This window comes from Lagenorhynchus albirostris, chromosome 8, assembly GCF_949774975.1.
Source record: "Lagenorhynchus albirostris chromosome 8, mLagAlb1.1, whole genome shotgun sequence".
NCBI classification, from domain to species: Eukaryota; Metazoa; Chordata; class Mammalia; order Artiodactyla; family Delphinidae; genus Lagenorhynchus; species Lagenorhynchus albirostris.
Window position 1 is genome coordinate 82693343 of NC_083102.1, and position 20764 is coordinate 82714106.

The 20764-nt window shown below is 38.6% G+C and overlaps 1 protein-coding gene across 1 annotated transcript in view; it reads right to left on the bottom strand.

Annotated features, from left to right (window-relative positions):
• Window positions 1-20433, bottom strand: part of LOC132524790 (platelet glycoprotein 4) — an 83351-nt gene extending 62918 nt beyond the window's left edge. Inside the window, exon 1 of the mRNA XM_060157205.1 lies at window positions 20297-20433. The gene's annotated coding sequence lies outside the window, so the exon portion shown is untranslated. The remainder of the gene's footprint in view (window positions 1-20296) is intronic.
• Between the last annotated feature and the right edge of the window lie 331 nt (window positions 20434-20764).

A 20764-nucleotide genomic window follows, 5' to 3' on the forward strand; every position in this document is an offset into this window, starting at 1 on the left:
GGTTACCTGATAAACCATGAAAACCCATGGAAGGGTTTTCCATTTGTTTTGGCAAGAAAGAAACTTTGGGGATGGCTGTATATTACTGAAATGGAAATGAGTGTTATAGTCATAGACTCAGGTCTGCAAAAATGAAATTTCATTTTACCTCAAGCCTCCATTCTGCCTGATCCAGCATAATTTAGTCACTTTTAAGAAACTTTTCATTTTTGATATTTCTCAGTCATTTCAAGTTTAAAACTGTGTTATATTTTTCTCAATAGGTGCTATTTTCAGAGGAGGAGATGAGAACACAGAGCATGCCCTCTCTAAATTTGTGGCTATTAACTTTCCCTCATCCTGGCCTTGAGCACTTTGCAGGTGATGGCTCTTTTTCTCAGCTGACTTGCACAAACGTCAAGGGTCTTCAGCTCAGTGTTGGGGTCCCAGGGGCTCCATAACACATAACTGCCTACACACTACACACACAGCCCAGGATACTCCACTGCTCTGGTGCCATGACTGATGCAGTGTTTTCTGAGGCTTCTCTCTGAGTGACACTTCCACTCTGAGATCCTCACACTTGTGGGGTGAAAGGGGAGAAAGAACTTGCCTTCAGGAGTGAGTCTGCAGCGGGGCAGATCACAGCAGCTCTCTGGGATTTATTCACATCTAGGCTCCCACGTTCTCACTTCTATCCAAGCTTATGGCCATTTTATCTTTTTTAGGACAGTGTTGGAAAACAGCGGTTTCAAGTTGACCATAACTATTTTCCAAGTCTTTATTAAAACCGAATAGTAACATAATGTCAGTTCCTTGTCTCCACTAAAAGTCCTCCCTCAATTTGCTGCTTCATATCTTGCAGTTAAAAAAGAGAATGAAGTGGGAGGAACAAAACTATATGGATTAATACCTCACAATATCATTTTATTGTAGTATAAAAACTATAAATTCTGGGAAACAAACACATGATAGAAGTTTAGCTAAGAAAGAGATCAATGGGGACTAAATTCCTAAGAATACGGTCACAGAACTCTTAGATCCTTAATCGTCCCTAGAAGATTAGTTAAATGTGAAAAAGTAGAAGGAAGTGGGATTCTCAGCCAATAAAATTAGATAATCACATAAAGCATTTAGAAATGTAACTGGGATGTTTGAAAAAAGGCATGTGCACAAGCTAAGCCTGGTGTGCCATGAAGGTTCATATCTACAAGTAGAGAGAAGTATATTAGACCAGGTTATAGGAGACTTAAGTATCTGAACATAATCTGACAGAAAAGATTGAAGAAGGGAATGGCAAGATGATTTTAAGGTTTAAACGTGGCAGATTGAATACATTTTCACTTGCACCTGAAATCTCTTTAAAATGCAATTAATAGAGTTTACAAAAATATGAACACACATGTTCAGCTCAAAGATTTAGATGAGAGAAGACAGGAAACCAGTCAACATAGAGAAAGCCATAATGGACTAACAGTAATTGCTCAGCCTAACGTGTCATATTCTAAACATCTAGACATAGAGCAGAAGCCAAAAGAATCTACTATACAATCCCAGATAGGACCATGGGTGCATGGGAAGCAGAGTCTAACTTGGTTGAATATCTTTAGAAGTCCTAAACCCTAGATCTTCTCCCCATATACTCTGCACAGGCTGCTCCCTCTCCTTCCTCACCTGTCAGAAGGTGGGGTGTTTCTTTGGAGACTTGGAGTAAGAGATCTCTGGACCTAAGACCAGGAGGCCCAGCTAAGGCCAATGTTGAAATAAGTTTAAGTGAAAGTCCACATGCTGATTCCTCTTCCACTTTCACTTCCAGAACTCTACCAAGCAAAAGATTCCAGGATTCAAAAGTAGTGTTGATACTATTTTTTTTGTTTTTTTTACATCTTTATTGGAATATAATTGCTTTACAATGGTGTGTTGGTTTCTGCTTTGTAACAAAGTGAATCAGTTATACATATACATGTGTTCTCATATCTCTTCCCTCTTGCGTCTCCCTCCCTCCCACCCTCCCTATCCCACCCCTCCAGGTGGTCACAAAGCACCGAGCTGATCTCCCTGTGCTATGAAGCTGCTTCCCATTAGCTATCTATTTTACTTTGGTAGTGTATATATGTCCATGCCTCTCTCTCACTTTGTCACAGCTTACCCTTCCCCCTCCCCATATCCTCAAGTCCATTCTCTAGTAGGTCTGTGTCTTTATTCCTGTTTTACCCCAAGGTTCTTCATGACATTTTTTCCCCTTAAATTCCATATATATGTGTTAGCATACGGTATTTGTCTCTCTCTTTCTGACTTACTTCAACTGTATGACAGACTCTAGGTCTATCCACCTCATTACAAATAGCTCAACTTCATTTCTTTTTATGGCTGAGTAATATTCCATTGTATATATGTGCCACATCGTCTTTATCCATTCATCTGTTGATGGACACTTAGGTTGCTTCCATGACATGGCTAATGTAAATAGAGATGCAATGAACATTTTGGTACATGACTCTTTTTGAATTATGGTTTTCTCAGGGTATATGCCCAGTAGTGGGATTGCTGGGTCATATGGTAGTTCTATTTGTAGTTTTTTAAGGAACCTCCATTCTGTTCTCCATAGTGGCTGTACCAATTCACATTCCCACCAGCAGTGCAAGAGTGTTCCCTTTTCTCCACACCCTCTCCAGCATTTATTCTTTCTAGATTTTTTGATGATGGCCATTCTGACTGGTGTGAGATGATATCTCAAGGTTGCCCACTCTCACCACTCTTATTCAACATAGGTTTGGAAGTTTTAGCCACAGCAATCAGAGAAGAGAAGGAAATAAAAGGAATCCAAATCGGAAAAGAAGAAGTAAAGCTGTCACTGTTTGCAGATGACATGGTACTATACGTAGAGAATCCTAAAGATGCTACCAGAAAACTACTACAGCTAATCAATGAATTTGGTAAAGTAGCAGGATACAAAATTAATGCACAGAAATCTCTGGCATTCCTATACACTAACGATGAAAAATCTGAAAGTGAAATCAAGAAAACACTCCCATTTACCATTGCAACAAAAAGAATAAAATATCTAGGAATAAACCTACCTAAGGAGACCAAAGACCTGTATGCAGAAAATTATAAGACAATGATGAAAGAAATTAAAGATGATACAAATAGATGGAGAGATATACCATGTTCTTGGATAGGAAGAATCAACATTGTGAAAATGACTATAGCACACAAAGCAATCTACAGATTCAATGCAATCCCTATCAAACTACCACTGGCATTTTTCACAGAACTAGAACAAAAAAATTCACAATTTGTATGGAAACACAAAAGACCCCGAATAGCCAAAGCAATCTTGAGATACTACTTCTTAGTGGAAGTGGGGAGTTCAGAGAGCATAATGAAATGGTCAGACCCTTATCTGATCACTCCAGAGCAGTACTGCCCCATGGAAGTGTGATACGAGCCTCATGCTAAATATTCTTTTGAAATGTCCAGTAGCCACATTGAAAGTATAAGTAAATAGGTAATATTAATTTTAATATTATGTATTACTTAGTCCAGTATCATAACTACTATCATTTCAATCCACATAAATTATTAATGAGATTTTTTTTCAGCACAAAGTCTTGAAGTTTGATCTTTACTTCACTCTTGGAGGACACGTCCATTGGGATTAAGTACATTTCAAGTTCTCAATAGCCACCAGTGGCTAGTGGCTAGTGGCTACCGTATTGGACAATGCAGCTCTAGATGAAATCTGTATTCATTTGGCCACAATCTTCAATATAAAGGGGCAATTAGCAGACATTTTAGGAATACTTCCGACTTGCGTGAAAAAAGTTAAAAACAAATAAGCAAACAATAAGGATGAATACAAGAAAAGGGAATAAAAAAACACTAAATATTTTTGTGATTAATATCTTCAGACAACGAAGAGATGATGTTACATCATGAAATCACGAAATCCTGAAACCCAGAGAAATAAAAGGCAGCAATCTGGAAATTTAAAACCATGATTGTAGAAATAATACAGTCAAAAGAGCAAGCAGTTGGAATATCTGAGTACAGAGGAGTCTCTGGAGCAGCGTTAGAGTAGCCGTAGAATAGATCCAACCTCCACATAACAGGGTTTCTGAGAAAACAAGATAAAACCAGACAGACAGTGGGGAAATACGACACCGTGCATGAATATTTTCTAGAATCAAAGGACATAAGTCTCCAGAGTGCAGGAAGCCACCCAACTACAGCACAGTGGATAAAAAGGGCCACAGGACGTGGTCTACCTGCCTGTCTTCACGTCACAAGTACCAAGAATAAACAGAAAATCTTAAAACCTTCTGGTGGGTTTGGGAGTAATGTCACATATAAATCAGAAAGACAACAGACAGTAGCACTGGGAGTTTAGAAGTCAAATGAGCAATCTCTTCAAAAATCTGCAACACTGATTTCCAACCGTTATTCTATGTGCAAACACATTTTCAAGAATGAGGATATAGACATTTTAATATATGCAAGGTCTTAAATTTTACTTCTCTTTTACTCTTTCTTAAGGAGCCCAAGAAATCCCAGAATATAAACTTTACCGAAACAAGGAAGTAAACGAAATCGGAAGACGGGGGATTAAGGAAATAGCTAATCTGACAAATGAGGGGCAGAGGGAATTTCCAGGAAGAGCTGAAAGGAAGTTTCAGGGTAAGAAATATGTTACAGGTCGAGGGGAAAAAGAAAACCAAACAGTTAGTATTGGACCAGGAGGACAGAGGATTTAAGGATGCAATTATCACCAGGAAAACATAAATTGTACCAGAAAGAAAGCACTCTTTGTTTACTTCTTGGCTCTGCTGCTCAGAAAATTCATAATAATGATTTAAACAGTCAATAATATTAAAAAATAACTACACTGATTGGGTGGAAGATGGGAAGCATGTATATGGATGTGGTGGGTGGTGTGGTATTGTGTGTGATAACTATAAAAGTTAGATCCTTCTCTTCCACAGGAGGAAATTGTGTAAAGCAAAGCAATTTGTTTTTTTAAATCAAGGAGTAACACTTTAAGTATGTTATCTAGAAATAGTTCAGTGTCCTCCTTGGAAAAAAACATGGGGAATGGGAAAAATAGGGCAATTGTCTTTTCATTTTTCTTCAAGCTTTGAAATACTATTTGACCGTTTGTTTTTTTTTAATAACATTCATTTGACAACCACATACATTTTTGAACAAACTATATTTGAACTGAGCCATGCTTCCCAATCCTTTACTTTTTTTCCTATCTTGTGACTCTTATCTTCACTCTCTTGGCTTTGCTGTGGCTTCTTCATTTTCCTAAGAATTTCCCTGGAAACCTATGTTCTCAGGATACAGCTTTATTTTCTACTTTACTGAAAAGTTTGAGGCCATCTACTGTGTATCTCTTAACATCTCTCTAAAACACAGTACCTCCTTCACCCAGAAACTATAATCCCTCACCTGGAATCCTGAGCTCTTGTGAAGGTATTTTTGTGCATGGATAGTTCTTTAAATTCACGTTTCTGGTAGGGGATGGGTGCTGAAATTCCTGTAACGGCCATTTTGCTTACATCATTTCTGTTTAGTCTAAAAATGTTATTGAAGTCTTCACAAACAGTTGCTATATAATTCTATAATCAGAAAGTCAACACCAAAAATGCAATTCTTTCTTTGGAATTTGGCCAAGATATTATTGCCAGTTGCTTACTAGCTCCCAGTCACCTGTCCTGTAAATCTAGAACACTTTCTCCTATTGAAATTATGTTCATTTGTCAATAATTTTAAAAAAAAAAGTACTTGGGAAACTTTAGTGTAATAGTATATACACAAAAGGAAGGAAATGGAAACACAGATTCACATAATAAATAATCAAATAAACCTAGCATTGGAAGATTCTTTATAGATCATCTGGTACAACTGCTTCATTTTAGCTAAGAGGCAGAGATAAGATGTTAGAAATTACTTTTTCAGTGTCACAGATAGTAAGAGAACAGAGACCAAGTTAATGTCTCCCAATTCTGAACGCTGAAAGGGGTATTAAAAATAATTAAATGATTTACTTTTCTGATGAGGAAACAAGAGTGTTCCCAATTGTTCATATATAGTTTGATTTAAAATCTTAACCATAAGATAATTTTGTAGCCATTTTACAGATGGGAAATCTGAGACACTGAGAGGTTACATAATTGATTCAAGGTCACAAAACTAATATGTGGTAGCTAACACTTGAACTCAAGTCTATCGAATGCCATGTAACCTCTAGTTTTTACATTTGGGAACTACTATCAGGAAAAACCACTGACGCTTCCTCACTAAGCCTTCATGGGAGAAACTATAAAAAGTAGAAGTAAACAGAATTCCAAGCTTTGGGTTAAAACAAAGGAAAGGTGTTCAGGAACTAATTTATTCATCTGAACACTTACTGACCATCAACTATATATAGACTTTGAACTTGGCACTGAGACACTAAGATGAATAACATAGGGTCTTTAATAGATTGTGGTTTTGTTGAGAGAAGTTAGACTATAAAATAATGGAAGGGCTTCAGTGACAAAAGACATTTTCTAATCACACAGGAGGGAGAAAGGTCAGTACAAGCAGAAAGAACAGCATGCCTAAATTCAGAGGCGGGAGGGAATGACATATTTGGAAAATCATAAACCTTGATTTTTAGGGCAATAGCAAAAAGTGAGACAAATGGCTGAAGACCAGATTTGAAGCTCCTTGTATAATATTCCAAGGAGCTTGAACTTTATTCTGGGAGCAGAACAGAATCGTTAAGTAATTGTAATTAGGGAAAGGGACAGGATAAGTGTTTTCACTTTTAAAGGGTCCAATTAAAAGCAGTAAATTGGGATGAGAATCTACATAGAAGACTAATAAAATAAGACTGGAAAGACATATAGCTCTGAACTAAGACTTGTGTTCAGTCTAATGAAGAGAAGGTGTCCACCTTCAGAGTTTGGATTAGTGGGAAAATGGGTGCAGTTTGTGGCGGCAGCCGTTGGAAAGAGGGCTGTAAAAATAAAACGCAAGCCCTTACAGCCATCATCATGAGTGGGAGAAATGCGCTTGCTAAGGGTTTTTGCTTTTTTCTCGATGGCACTCTGGAGCATAACAGCAGGGGTACAAAGAGGCGAAGTAATGAAAACTGGCTAAAAACTGAAGTAACAGTCCTGGTACAAGCAGAGACAATACACTAAAGATCAAAGGAACTGAGGGACTTAGCACTTCTTTTATACCGGCTCTGGTTGAAGCGACAAACATAGTATCTGCTCTACAAACAGCAGACCAGGTAACAAGAGCAAGCACAGACTTCAGTTGACATTAAGAAGTATTTAATCTCCTAATTTCTCAATTTCCCCACTTCACATTCCAGGCTGAGGTTTGTGGAATTAGGGCCGTGTTCGACATCTTTTCCCCGAGTTGGGGGAAATATGTAGGGGGTGAGGAACAAAGGTCAGGAGATGGAGAGCTCTGATGCAAACGGCCACGGAACAGTAAGCAGGAGACATCGATCATTTGATTTACTTAGTCTAGGGTCAATAACTGGCCCTTGTCAGGAAGAAGATAAAATGATTATATGAAACTCCTTTTTGTTGAACATATTTGTAATTTATCTTGTTTGGCCAGTAGGTGTGTAAAATGTAAATGCATTATGGCAGTTCAAAAAGGATAGGATGAGAGAGAAAGAGAATCTAAGCCTAAAGACAGTCAGAAAGAAAGGAGACTCTCCAAGAAATCATCTGGGTGGTTTTCGCAGATGAAAACAATTGCCACTGTTTGCCTCCAAGCCTGATATGCTCCGAGCAGCAAGGATTATATGTAAGCAAAAAAGAGAAAGCTGCCATTTTATTCTGGCTTAAGTCATACGATAACTATTTTGAGAATATCTGTGATGTGTAAAGAATTTGCAGAAGCACACCATGTGCAGGAATATTTCAGGTAAGAAAACTGACTGACTCTAATCCTTTTGTTTTCATTTCAAATAGGTGCCTACTGCTGAAATGGGTACACAAAATACTCCTTTTGACAAAAAGCAGTAATAAATGTTCATCTCCAGCAAACTTCCAGACAGTAATATTAAAGAATATACATATCCAAAAGCACATGATACAAATCTGACCGCACATAAAATCGACTCCAAGAATAGTAAGTTCCCAAGTAACCAATGGATATTTATTGGCATTATTCCCCTTTTATTACTGTTAACAAAGAATTAAATCAATTATCAGGATTCGGATGTAATTTAATTATTGAACCATTTAGATTTAAGGATCCAAAGTGCTGCCATTGGTTGTACGAGGCTTGAATAAACCCACCTCTAGGCCCATGACAGGCATCTGTAATCTTTAAAATGATTTAAACCTTGTTGTTTAATTAAAAGTTAAAATGTTTAACTGGAACTTTAACTTCTCAATTTCAGTTTCCCGTTCAGTAAATTATTATTTCTGGCTCACGTAAAATGTAGCTACATGTTTTACTCGAAAACAGGAAAGATGAAATAGAATCATACAAAAGAGTAAACCGTAAGGAGAAAGTGAAAAGTGAGCATCTTTCTTTGTTTAGATCATATCTTCAAGGGTAACTAAAGGGCAAAGTCCATGAAGTTCAATCAAGACATCTTCTCCTTATTAACAATATGATAAATAACGCAGAGCTGGAAAATAAATAGCTATTTCTTCTGTACTGCCTTAATTCTATTTTTAAAACCAATCAAAAAAACTCAAAGATGAAGAAACTTAATTTTACTTATGGGACTGTAACCTCGAATTGATTATATAGCTCATGTTTAAAGAGCATATATGTGTAAGTCAAAGAAAGTGTTATATTTAACAATATTCTAAATACCTTAAATATTACATTATGGAAAGATGTTTTCTCATGCATGACTAAGCCTAGTTTATACAGACTCATCTCACCTCCTCCCCTCCTCAGAGCCCCACAGCACTGCCTCTACAGACCTATGACAAGTTACAAAGCAAATTATCAGCACAGGACATTTGTCAATGGTTCTACCTATTTTAAATCCACACATTACTTAAATATTGAATATTGCTCAGTCATGAACTTGAATCACTCACAAGATGTTCTTTTCTTTAAGCAAAACTTATGGTAATGATAGTCTATTATGTAAGAGAAAAAGATTATCCCATTTATTTTAGGAGGCATCTAGAATGTTTAAGTAGAAAGTTTTTAAACCACATTTACATTAGTTTAACTTAGATGTATATTTCCGGAGATATGTTGATTTATGATCATTCCCAGCTCCAAGATTCTACAGTCTCTGATTATTAAGCTCTTTCTCTCTGTAGTAAGTGGAAAGACCCTCTAATTTCTTCACGAGTAACTTTCACTAAATAAAATTAAGATTTTATTCCATCTATTTCCTATCTGCCAATGGTATATATTTTCAGTTATATAACAAATCAGTGTTTATGGTATAAGTATGAAAAAATTAATCAATTCCCTAAGCAATTTGTATACTTTTATTATACCCAGATTAATCTTCTCTTGTGGTTCTTATTGGTCACCATCGTACTGCTAGCATAAGGGAATGAAATTTTGTATTAAAATACCCAATGTGTTGAGGATACCGTAGCACTTACGGAGGAAATTACAAAGAAACTGTATGAAAATCTTATTGCCAAAGTAGTGGAAAGTGGATTTCATGGAAGTAGGTTTAATTACTGAAGTAGCAAAAAATTTTATCATGAGATAGAGAAAACAGCCCCTGACATCCAGGACCTGGCCTGGTGCTATCTGTTAGGTCTTGTTGTTTCTGGACACTGGCCTGGCACTCACAGCCTGGCCTTGGTATCCTCTTGTTGAACGTAAACAATTTCACAGAACATCGACGCTAGATGAGGGCACTCTATGATCATGAAGAATCAAGACAAAAACAAGATACTCTGTAATTGTGTCTGAATACAGACCAATCATGAACACTGTCTAAGCCACAGACACCACATGTCCCCCTTTCCTAGCTAACATGGGTCACCGCTGCTTCATCACCCAGCCAGTCTCCTCTTTCCTCTTCCTAGATAAGACTTATCAAGGCACCCAATTGTAAAAATCACCCTGCTTCCTAACGACATTCAATTCAGAGCAATGCTCTACTTCCTTAAACCCTCTCCCCAAATCACTCAACCGAAGTTCAAATTCTATAAGACATCCTTTCTAAACACCTCAGACCAAGTCACCATTGGTTCCATACGGTATACACTTCTCCCTCTTTGCAATAAGTAATGAATTCAACTTTTTCAACTCTAGGCATCTTTCTGGCGGTCCCTGGCTGAAAGGCATGTACAGTAATAAGGCAGCTAAAAAGCTTGACTCCTCATGCCAGCGTTATCAGGAGGCTCTGACATATTTGGTAGCATAATTGCCTAGAATTTTGGAACAGAGTAAATAGAACTTCAAAGAAGTAAATTAGAAGATGAGATGGTGATGAGGAACGGGAGAGATTATTATGGGGTTTGCAAAATGACACTGGACAAAGATTTTGAGGTAAAAGTAGCAGTTTCAAGTACGGAGTAGAAGATCCTGCTGAGATGAGGACCACGGGCCAAGGCACAGGGAAGGAAGGGCAGGTCATCAGCCGAAGGACCATGAAACATCAAAGAGCTTTATAACCCTGTTTCAAAAGTATCAATAGGGCTTCCCTGGTGGCGCAGTGGTTGAGAGTCCGCCTGCCGATGCAGGGGACACGGGTTTGTGCCCCGGTCTGGGAGGATCCCACATGCCGCGGAGCGGCTGGGCCCATGAGCCATGGCCGCTGAACCTGCACATCCGGAGCCTGTGCTCCGCAACGGGAGAGGCCACAACAGTGAGAGGCCCGCGTACCAGAAAAAAAAAAAGTATCAATAGCTAGAAGAGTATTTTAAGTCTGAACCACCAAGTCCCAGCCACTATGTTGAAGATATTATACTATTCTTATATCTGCAAAAGAGCACAAAAGAATAGCATAGTATCACTAGGGGACAAGGGACCCTCCCGGGAAAGGGCTATCAAGATAATAGTAGGTGAATTTTAAATGACTTAGAAGGGATTAAGACAAAGTCAGTATGTAGAAGGGATTAAAATTTTAGGTAATCGTGGGCTTCCCTGGTGGCGCAGTGGTTGAGAATCTGCCTGCCAATGTAGGGGACACGGGTTCGATCCCTGGTCTGGGAAGATCCCACATGCCGCGGAGCAACTGGGCCCGTGAGCCACAATTACTGAGCCTGCGCATCTGGAGCCTGTGCTCTGCAACAAGAGGGGCTGCGATAGTGAGAGGCCCGTGCACCGTGATGAAGAGTGGCCCCCGCTTGCCGCAACTAGAGAAAGCCCTCGCACAGAAACGAAGACCCAACACAGCCATAAATAAATAAATAAACAAAACAAAAAAAACACTTGATATTTAAAAAAAAATTTTTTTAGGTAATCAGTGAGGTGGGGAGAACAGGGTACAAATGTAGATTAGGAAAACAATAAGAGTAATGATGACAATGATGATGAAGATAATTATAACAACAATGAGTTTCTTAAAAACAGGCACTATGAGTACTGAGTTAAGCACTGTTGGGCTTCACCCCGCAGGCCTGCAAGCCCTGTGCTTGTCCAGCCTCAAGACTAGAGAAACAGCCTGGAGTCAGTGACAGAGACATCAGTGGTTCAGCGGATGAGGGATCTTACATGTGTGAAGCAAGGTCCTGGAGTGACAGTGCGACAGACAATGAGCAGGACACACAGCAGTCTTTGCTGGGTGCAGGGGGTGGCAAGGGAGGAAGGTTACCAGTTGACATCAGGTTGGGTCACTGGTTACCACGGAAACCAGCAGAGGAGCACATCCTTCACTTCCCCCTTTGATAAGCTATCTTGGTGGAGATGTTCTGATCCACAGATTAGAACAATCACTAGCTGGGGCCTGGCACAAGTCTGTAGGCGTTTATTGATTAGTCTCAATGATTAACAGGGAAGGTCAGTCATGTGAGTAGGATGTAGGTGGGTGGGGACTGGTTGAGCAGTGGATGTACAGAGAGCAAGAGAACAGCCATCTTGCGTGGCCTGATCATACAAGCATTCTTGGTTATTCTCATGCACACCAATTTTTTGAGATCTACTGTGCCGAAATCTAATCTGAGTTAAACAACTGTTAAAACTGAGCTGAGTGCCATGAGATACTTCTTCTGACTCTCTAGTTTCCAGCACTCACTTGCTAGTCCTTATTTTCCCAGAGAAGGAAGAATTTAGACTCGGAACTCGCCTTACCCATCATAGTACATGTCCTTCCCTAATCTTATCTCGCCCTCAACCTCTTGCCTACATGGCAAGCACCTGCCAGGCAGTCACGCCTGCAACCTGAACCAACTTCTGATCTGGCTCCCTTCACAGCCAGATCACAACCCAGAAGAGAAGCAAACTCTGTCTGCAGTCTTTCTGCAATGATCTTTACTGGTTCTCATATTGGATCGTTTCCCCTATCAAACTCTTTTGCATTTTTGAAAATTTCAGATTACTTTTGAAGCTACTTTCCTAGAACAGTTTGAATCATTAACTTTGCTTTTCATTTATTTATGCTTTTATTCCTCCAATGACACTCGCACATGTGTCATTAACCTGTTGCCCTTGCAAGAGTAAAATAAAATAAATTCCTTAAGCATTCTTAGCCTGGACTTTTAACTGGGATAAAATGAGAGAATCAAAACAACAAAAACCTGATATATTTTCCTGCAAGTAGCTCACAGCATGCCTAGGAAGACAGATTTGTAAACAGACAATTATAATACATTGTGACACCTACACGCAGGTGGGGAGAAGAATGGTGGGTCATGGAAGGATGTGAAAGGACAGCAAAGGGGTCAAAGGCATACCCCCAAAATACAGATGCATAAGAAAACATAAAACTACGGAAATATAAATAGTTTGGTATGGCTTTGGTTCAATGTACGAGTTTTAGAAAAGACAAGAAAGGACATTGGAGAGGTGGGCAGAAATGACATCATGAAACCCTAACACGCATAATATACCACTGAGGGTTGTGCTTGAACACCTAGGAATTCATTCTCTCAGGAATTTCTCTTGAAAGCAATATAGAATCACTCAGGCATTTTAGGGAAGGAGTATATGATAAAAGTTGGATTTAGAAAGATGGCGGTGGTGTAACATGGAGAAGAGATTGGAGCTAAGGCATGAGAAAGTCTTTTGAAATAATCTAGGTAGGAAATGATATGGTCTGAATTCATGCAGTGGTTGAGGAAGAAGACATTGGGAAAGATTTCAGAGATATTTAGTAGAGATGAGGAGATATTTAGAAGGTAGCATGAACAGCTAAGCTTTGGTGATTTACACTGCCTGTAGCAAAGAACAAATACTATACATACTGTGGTTTCCCAACAAGTAAGAAGTAGAGAAATCAAAATCTATTCATTGCCTGTTAGCAAATCTTAATGAGCTAGGTAGAGAGGTAAAAAATCAAAAATGGATTCTAGGTTTCAGGCTCAGAGTAACAAGATAAAAGGAAAGAATGGAGAGGAAATAAGAGATTTGGGTGGTGGGAGAGGATAGTTCTATCTAGCATTTTCACAAACTAGCTGCAGGACCCTGGGCCAGTATCTTAATCTCTGTGAGTCTGTTTACTCAGTCTTATGTGAGGGTAACACTGCCTATTTAAAATTATTGTGAGAATTAAATAGTAATAGTTAACCCTTCTACAGCACTTGTGCAAGGCACTTGTGTAAGTATTTTACGTATAGTCACTTGTTTATTTTGAACTACTGAGCCATGAAGATGGTACTTTTATTATTCTTATTTAACAGACAAGGAAGCAGAGACACAAAGAGGTTTACTATTTCGCCCAAGGTCACACAGCTGGTAAGTGGCAGATCCCAAGTTTCAAACCTTTTCAATCTAGCTGCGAGTGCATCTCAACCAATAATTTACACTGCCTCTCATTAAATACTAGGCATTTTGCATAATTATTATCAGAGTGCCCTGAGCCCACCAGCAGGTTATAATTAGCTCATATAATTTAATCCATCCTATTTGTTTAAAAGTATTTGCACAGTACATGCACGTGCACATATTTTACTGAACATTATAAGAGATTCAAGCAGAGGAAGAAACACACCACTCTTGGGTTTGTTTACAATTTAATTTTGAGCATAACATGCACATCATGAATCAGAACAGAGTAACAAGGTTATGTGTTGAAAGAGGTTACATACTTTCAGCTCCAGAGTAGGGCATCCATGTCTACAAACTTGACCAGTAGGCACATAAATGGATGAGTCTAAAGCCCAGGGAAGAGAATGGGGTCATGAAATGCAGATTTGGGTCTCTTCAACCTCTAGGTTATAGGTTGAAACCATAAAAACTAGATGTTGGCGTTGATGGGAAGGGGGGACCTAGAAAAACTGCAGAAAGGGAAACGAGAATGACAATCCAATGGCTAGGCCAGGACACAAAAGCTCACTTCACTTCTACGGGCCTCAGCGTCCTCACTTATAAAAATGAGTGGATCTTGGTTTAAGACTGTGCCAAGAACTATTTCCACTTCCAATGTTTGCAGCTTTTGCCATGAACAGATGTGAACATCGGGAGACCTGCTAAAAGTTGACTTCTAGCCTTAAGCCGCAGAAAAAAGCCAAGCTTCATAGCTGCTGCTCTGCCATGGTAAATAATTATTAACCAAGTTTTCTCCTCACAAAAGCCCATTCAGATGGTTTCAATTGCTTTTCTTTATTCTACAGGATTGCAGCTTCAGAAATGCTCTTGCTGTTACTATGTACAGAGTTCCGCATGGGAGATGTGAGAGAGAAAACAAAATGGCATCTTTCAAACTCAGGAGGAATATTAATGGGGTAGAGAAGATAGTGGGAGTCATTATAGTAAGCTTCCTTTCTGCTTGCCTCTCAACATTAGAATTCACTTTTTTCCTTGCCTAATCCTGTTTTTCCTGACTTCGTCTGGTAAAACAGAACTTTGCTGAAATACTGTAATAGGACTGCAGTATAAGAATGCAAAACACAAAGGTTTGGCTAACTGGAGGCAAAGAAACTCTCAACGAGGTCTGGAAGGAACTCTGACCGGTGAATTGAGGAAGAGAACAGATAATGATGTCTGCATCTCTACTACCCACTGGCTTCTACATCCACCCCAAGGGAGGGTTTTGGAGGTATGTGTGATCAGGCTAGCAAAGAACAACTACTATACATACTGTGGTTTCCCAACAAGTAAGAAGTAGAGAAATCAAAATCTATTCGTTGCCTGTTAGCAAATCTTAAAGATGACCATTGGACCCAGAGTGCAACAACTGAGCAAAGAGCTCTTCTCTGGCTTTATCCAGAAACTTGGTACATGTAGTGAAGACACCTAAGAGACTGAACACACAAGCAAGCGCACCTAAGCTTTCCATGTAGACTGGGGAAAAGGACTAAAGCTGCAGTGGCATTAGCTGAGATGAATGAGCTTCATAGACTTGACTCACTGAGAAATTATCCCTGTCTGTGAGTTTACATACTTAGTATAATATGAAATATAGAATGTTTCTGTGTTAAATTTTGTAATTAATTTTTTTTTTTTTTGTGGTACGTGGGCCTCTCACTGTTGTGGCCTCTCCCGTTGCGGAGCACAGGCTCTGGACGCGCAGGCTCAGCGGCCATGGCTCACGGGCCCAGCCGCTCCGCGGCATGTGGGATCTTCCCAGACCAGGGCACGAACCCGCGTCCCCTGCAAAGGCAGGCGGACTCTCAACCACTGCGCCACCGGGGAAGCCCTGTAATTAATTTTAATAGATGATTGCCCTATACACCCCCCCTCCACCAATTTAAAAAAAAAAAAACATTCTGGGAAAGGCGGGGTTGGTGCCAGTGATGGTGACTGTCCATGAAACTACCTACCTGAGAATTTCTCACTCAAAAAACTGCACACATCTATATATTACTTTAGAGTAGAGATTTATGTCAATTTGGATATTTTAAAAAGTGCTAAGCATAAGAGATGGGTAAAAAAACAAAGATTTTAAATTATTTTAAATGACTAAAAATTCTTAAAATTCTATTCATAGACCTCATTGGAAGGTGAACATTTTGGGTTAGAAAAGATTTAGACCTAGTTGACAAATATACACTACTATGTATAAAATAGATAACTAATGAGAACCTACTGTTTAACACAGGGAACCATACTCAATGATCTCTGGGGACCTAAATAGGAAGGAAATCTAAAAAAGAATGACTATATGTATACGTACAACTGATTCACTTTGCTGTACAGCAGAAACTAACACAACATTGTTAAAGCAACTATACGCCAGTAAAAATTAATTAAAAAAATGATTTAGGGCTTCCCTGGTGGTGCAGTGGTTGGGAGTCTGCCTGCCAATGCAGGGGACACGGGTTCGGGCACCAGTCCGGGAGGATCCCACATGCCGCGGAGCGGCGGGGCCCGTGAGCCATGGCCGCTGAGCCTGCGCGTCCGGAGCCTGTGCTCCGCAACGGGAGAAGCCACAGTAGTGAGAGGCCCAAGTACCGCAAAAAAAAAAAAAGATTTAGACCTATTTTTGAATAAATGGATACAATCTGTCTGTTGAGTGCTTACTATGTGTCCGGCATTGGATATTTCTGATACTAAGTTACAAATGACTCCTGCCTTCATGGAGCTTACATCACAGCAGGAAGTATAGACTCTACCTAATAGCAAAGTTCTGTAAACAGAGCCCTTATCACTGAGCATTGCCCTTATCACAGCTCATGTTCTCTTGCACTGTAATTGCCTGTCTAACCTGACTGCTTGGATGTGACTTTTGACCAAGCAGCTCTTAAAAGGATGGGGCTCATATCAACTAGAGGTTTCCATGCAAACTAGAGGTCTTCCCCCCTAACCAAGAGACTCAGCTACAATTTAGATTATATATGTTCCCCATTTCAGACAAAAATAGTTCAACCAGAAATAAATTTAGGAAGCTATGAAACCTAAGCCTTCATAGTCTACAGTGCAGTTAGTTTTTTCTGGAGGTATTTCCATGTGCTGTATGTTAGTTAATTAGAATTTTAAGAGTTAATTATGCATTTGGAAAGGCAATGGCGAGAAGCTAACTCTGCCCGGTATCTTCCTTCTACTCCTCCTCTACATATAGCATTATTTTTAAGTCACTTGTTTAGCCTATTTTCTTCAGGAGACTGACCGCTGCTTAAGGGGTCTGTTTGTGGGCAGTGGTGGGAAAGTATCCACAGAATTCAACTTACGTCTTCATCGTTTACTAACTTAACTTTTTCTTTTTTAATTTTCATCAAAAGGTTTCATTCCATATAAACAAAATGTAGAACCACCACCTGAAAAAAAAATCCTGGATCCTTATAAATGTCCAGCACAATAAGGTTTCTAATAATGTTCTCTGTAGCCTACAACATTGTCTGACACACAGTAAGTGCTCATAAATATTTTTCAACAAATGCATCAGTGAATAAGTGTATCTGAAAGATAGTGACTCCATTATCTATCCAACCAAAATAGCTTTTTGCTGTTTTAGGGTTCTGCCTTAAAGTAAGAATACTTGTAGAAAAGATCCCACTTATTAAAATGTATGCCTGCTCTGAGAAGGCGTGTTTAGGGTCCATGCTTTGGGCTCACTGTACTGAATAACCTTTTATTACTTTATTTCTAAAGCTTCCTAGAGTGAGACACAAGAAAGACCCCTTACAATAGCATCCGTTACATTTCAAATAGAGTAATGATGAAGTTCCACATAGAACAAAGTAAGCCTCCAAATGAATTTCAGTAAGACTGCGTTCTCATGACTACTACTATCCCTTTTGATTTCCTAAAAATTAAAGTGGGAGAAATGTAAGATATAAGTTTGGAAGATTTAATAAGAAAAAAACCAACATTAAGAGAACAAACTAATCATTTTTAAAACTGTTCTCATTCCACTTTTAAACTTCACAAAACACTGAAGGGTGAACAATGCTTTTCTATTATGAGCACACTCTGGAGACCTTGGTGACTGTAGCCAAGCTGTCTGCTATGTCCCCTCCAGAATGTTTGCCAGTTTTCTGTCATTTCCTCCTTCAGATGCTAGTGTTTGTGTGACAAAGGTCTCTGGGTATATTTCAAAACATCTTAAACTATTAACAGTGTACTATCAAGCACCGATTTAACAGTGTTATTTATTCTCCACACGACTAAATTTGTCAGAAGACACAAAGCAGAATTCACCTTACCCTTCTCCATAAAGAAATGGCTGGAAAGTTCATTGTGGAATCACTGGCATACCTACTAACTGCCCTTTGTAATGGAAAAAAGTTTCCAGTGGCTTAGCCAATACCTATACTTCAACATAAAACACACGAAACAGTAAAACTATTTACTGAACTATATTTCTCTTTTTATTCCCTGGGCACTTAAGCTAGCTTTAGACTATTTCCTTTTCCTGACAATTCATTGTTTGTGATTGAGAGAATCGTTTTGGATTAGGCATTATTTCTGATTCCAGGAACCTGATATGGAAATAGCATCCCTCCTCCACCAGCACCGCCCTGCTTCTTACTCCAGATCTTTTAGGTTGTAGTAAAGTGGCGACACACTTTTCAATTTTCATCCAAAAGCATCAAAACATATAAACAACTGACCAATAAAAAACACTTTTCATTTTAAAGCATTTCTTTTTCATTTCAAAATTTTATGAATTTTTTTCAAAGAATTCAACTGTGAAGCTTCGATTGTAAACACTATTAAATTCCTTAATTAGTAATCTCAATCAGCAATCTGTGCTAAAAGCAAAACTAGCCTTAGTCACATCAACAGCAATATATTACTCTGTATTTTTTCGCTCTAAGAAAAATATATTCTTCCATTTGATTGGTCCACTCTGCAGTCTTACTTGGTCTTTGCCACTAATTTGTTAGCACTTTAAAGCCTTTTGCTTTTTCCATTTTATTTTCTTTTTTTTTTTTTCCCTAACAATGATTCTTCTGAGTTCAGGAGCTAACCTTCTTTTCCCAGGTGAAAATCGTTTTATTATCTTCAGGTGTTGGTTTTCTTTCTGAAACTCTGGGAACAGTTCATTGCAAAGTCCTGATTGTCCTTTACAAAATGATCCTATTCCAAATAATTACAGTTTGTGTTGTACGTCATCTGAAAATATCTCTCCTTTCCCCTTGTCAGGATTGCAGGAGTCTCATATATTGCCCCACAAATCGCACTTCTATTACTTAGTCAGGTATACCTGAGAACAAGACGGGTTGCCTATTTCTCTTCATCTGATCCTGATCCTACCTGAGTTCTGAATTCTCTCACAGGAAGTGAACAAAAGTTAATACTTTCATAAGTATCAGTCTAGAATGCTTTCCCCTGAATTCAGCACAGCTCCAAGAAACCATTCTCCAAAGAATAAAAGGAAATGACCTTCTTTAAAGGTAAAGAAACCTGTCCAATTCATTCTCAGACTTCGTAGCATAGCATAGAGAGTCAGAGGGGACTGCTTTTTTTTGTATCAGCACTTAATTTTGTCTCTAAATAAGTATATCCTTAAGTTTCCTGTCTGAGTAAGTCATTACTCTAGCATTCTTTGAAGGGTTTCCTGGTCTTATATAGCCATTGTATGAAACATACCATGTAACAAAAATTCTTCTATGTAACAAAATCCCCTCCCCTCAAATATCTGGTGCCCACAGTCAATACAATTTCTGTGATCACTAGTGATCAATAAGCTTATGTATGGAATGATTTTTTTTTCCTTCTAGGAGTCAGTTTGTAAAAAGGATTGAGTCTTTTAAATTATCAGTCTTGACAACACACCAAAAAACATTTTTAGCTCCCATGAACACAGGTCATTCAACTTCTAGTCTCATTTAAAACATGTTTTTCCAGTTTGGAAGCAAAAAACTGAACTGGTCAGAATTTTAGAGCATCCTTTTCAAAAGAGTAACATTTTTAAAAGAAGATGCACAGAAATTGAAATAAAATAAGAAATCAGTTTAGATTAGGACATGCCAGATCAACTAAGAGAATCTGAAGGAAGAAAAATTTCCACTAAAATTGTACTTTTTAAAATAATTAGTTCAAGTTTCTGATATTTTCTAAATAAAAGGTATGAAAATATGCAAATGGAATTTCATAGGATGAATTGAGAGACTAGTGGAAATGAAACATTTGTGTTAAGTCTGTCCATTTAGTTGAAAGTTTATAACTCTGTTAAAAGAAGCATCATAAACTAATTATACCAGTTAATGTTTATCTTCTTAAGGAGTTAGAAATAACAATTACTAATACTTACTAGATGATAGTCCATCAACTACAAAGACATTTATAGCCACACCCCTAAACAAATAATTGTGCTCACCAACTTCTAGAGGCGCTTGCTTGCCCAGAGGTAGGATCTTAAAACTGGCTTCAGAGTGACTGTTGTAGGAGGAGATGCAGAAAATAAACACATGATTTCCACAGCACAGCAGCTGAGAACTCAGAAATGAGGCTCAGGGTCCTGACGACTCCTCTGTATTTAAGGTTATCCTGACATGTGAAAGCCATTGACATCCTGAGACTTCCAGTGCCTCAGATGCATGCCTAAACCGAGATAAATATAGATCCCTGACACCTGAGCCAGATGAAATGAAAATTAACTTGAAAAAAAAAACTCACTCATTTTGTGCCTCAGGTGAGGAAAATAAAACCCTTAATCCTTTTCCTTTTAAAACTTGTTATGCCCCTTAACAGATAGCTGCTTTGCTTATGAAACATGGGAATTCAGATCATCAATCTTAAACAATCAATTTGCTTCCCTCTATGATTAGCATTTGCTGTGATAGGT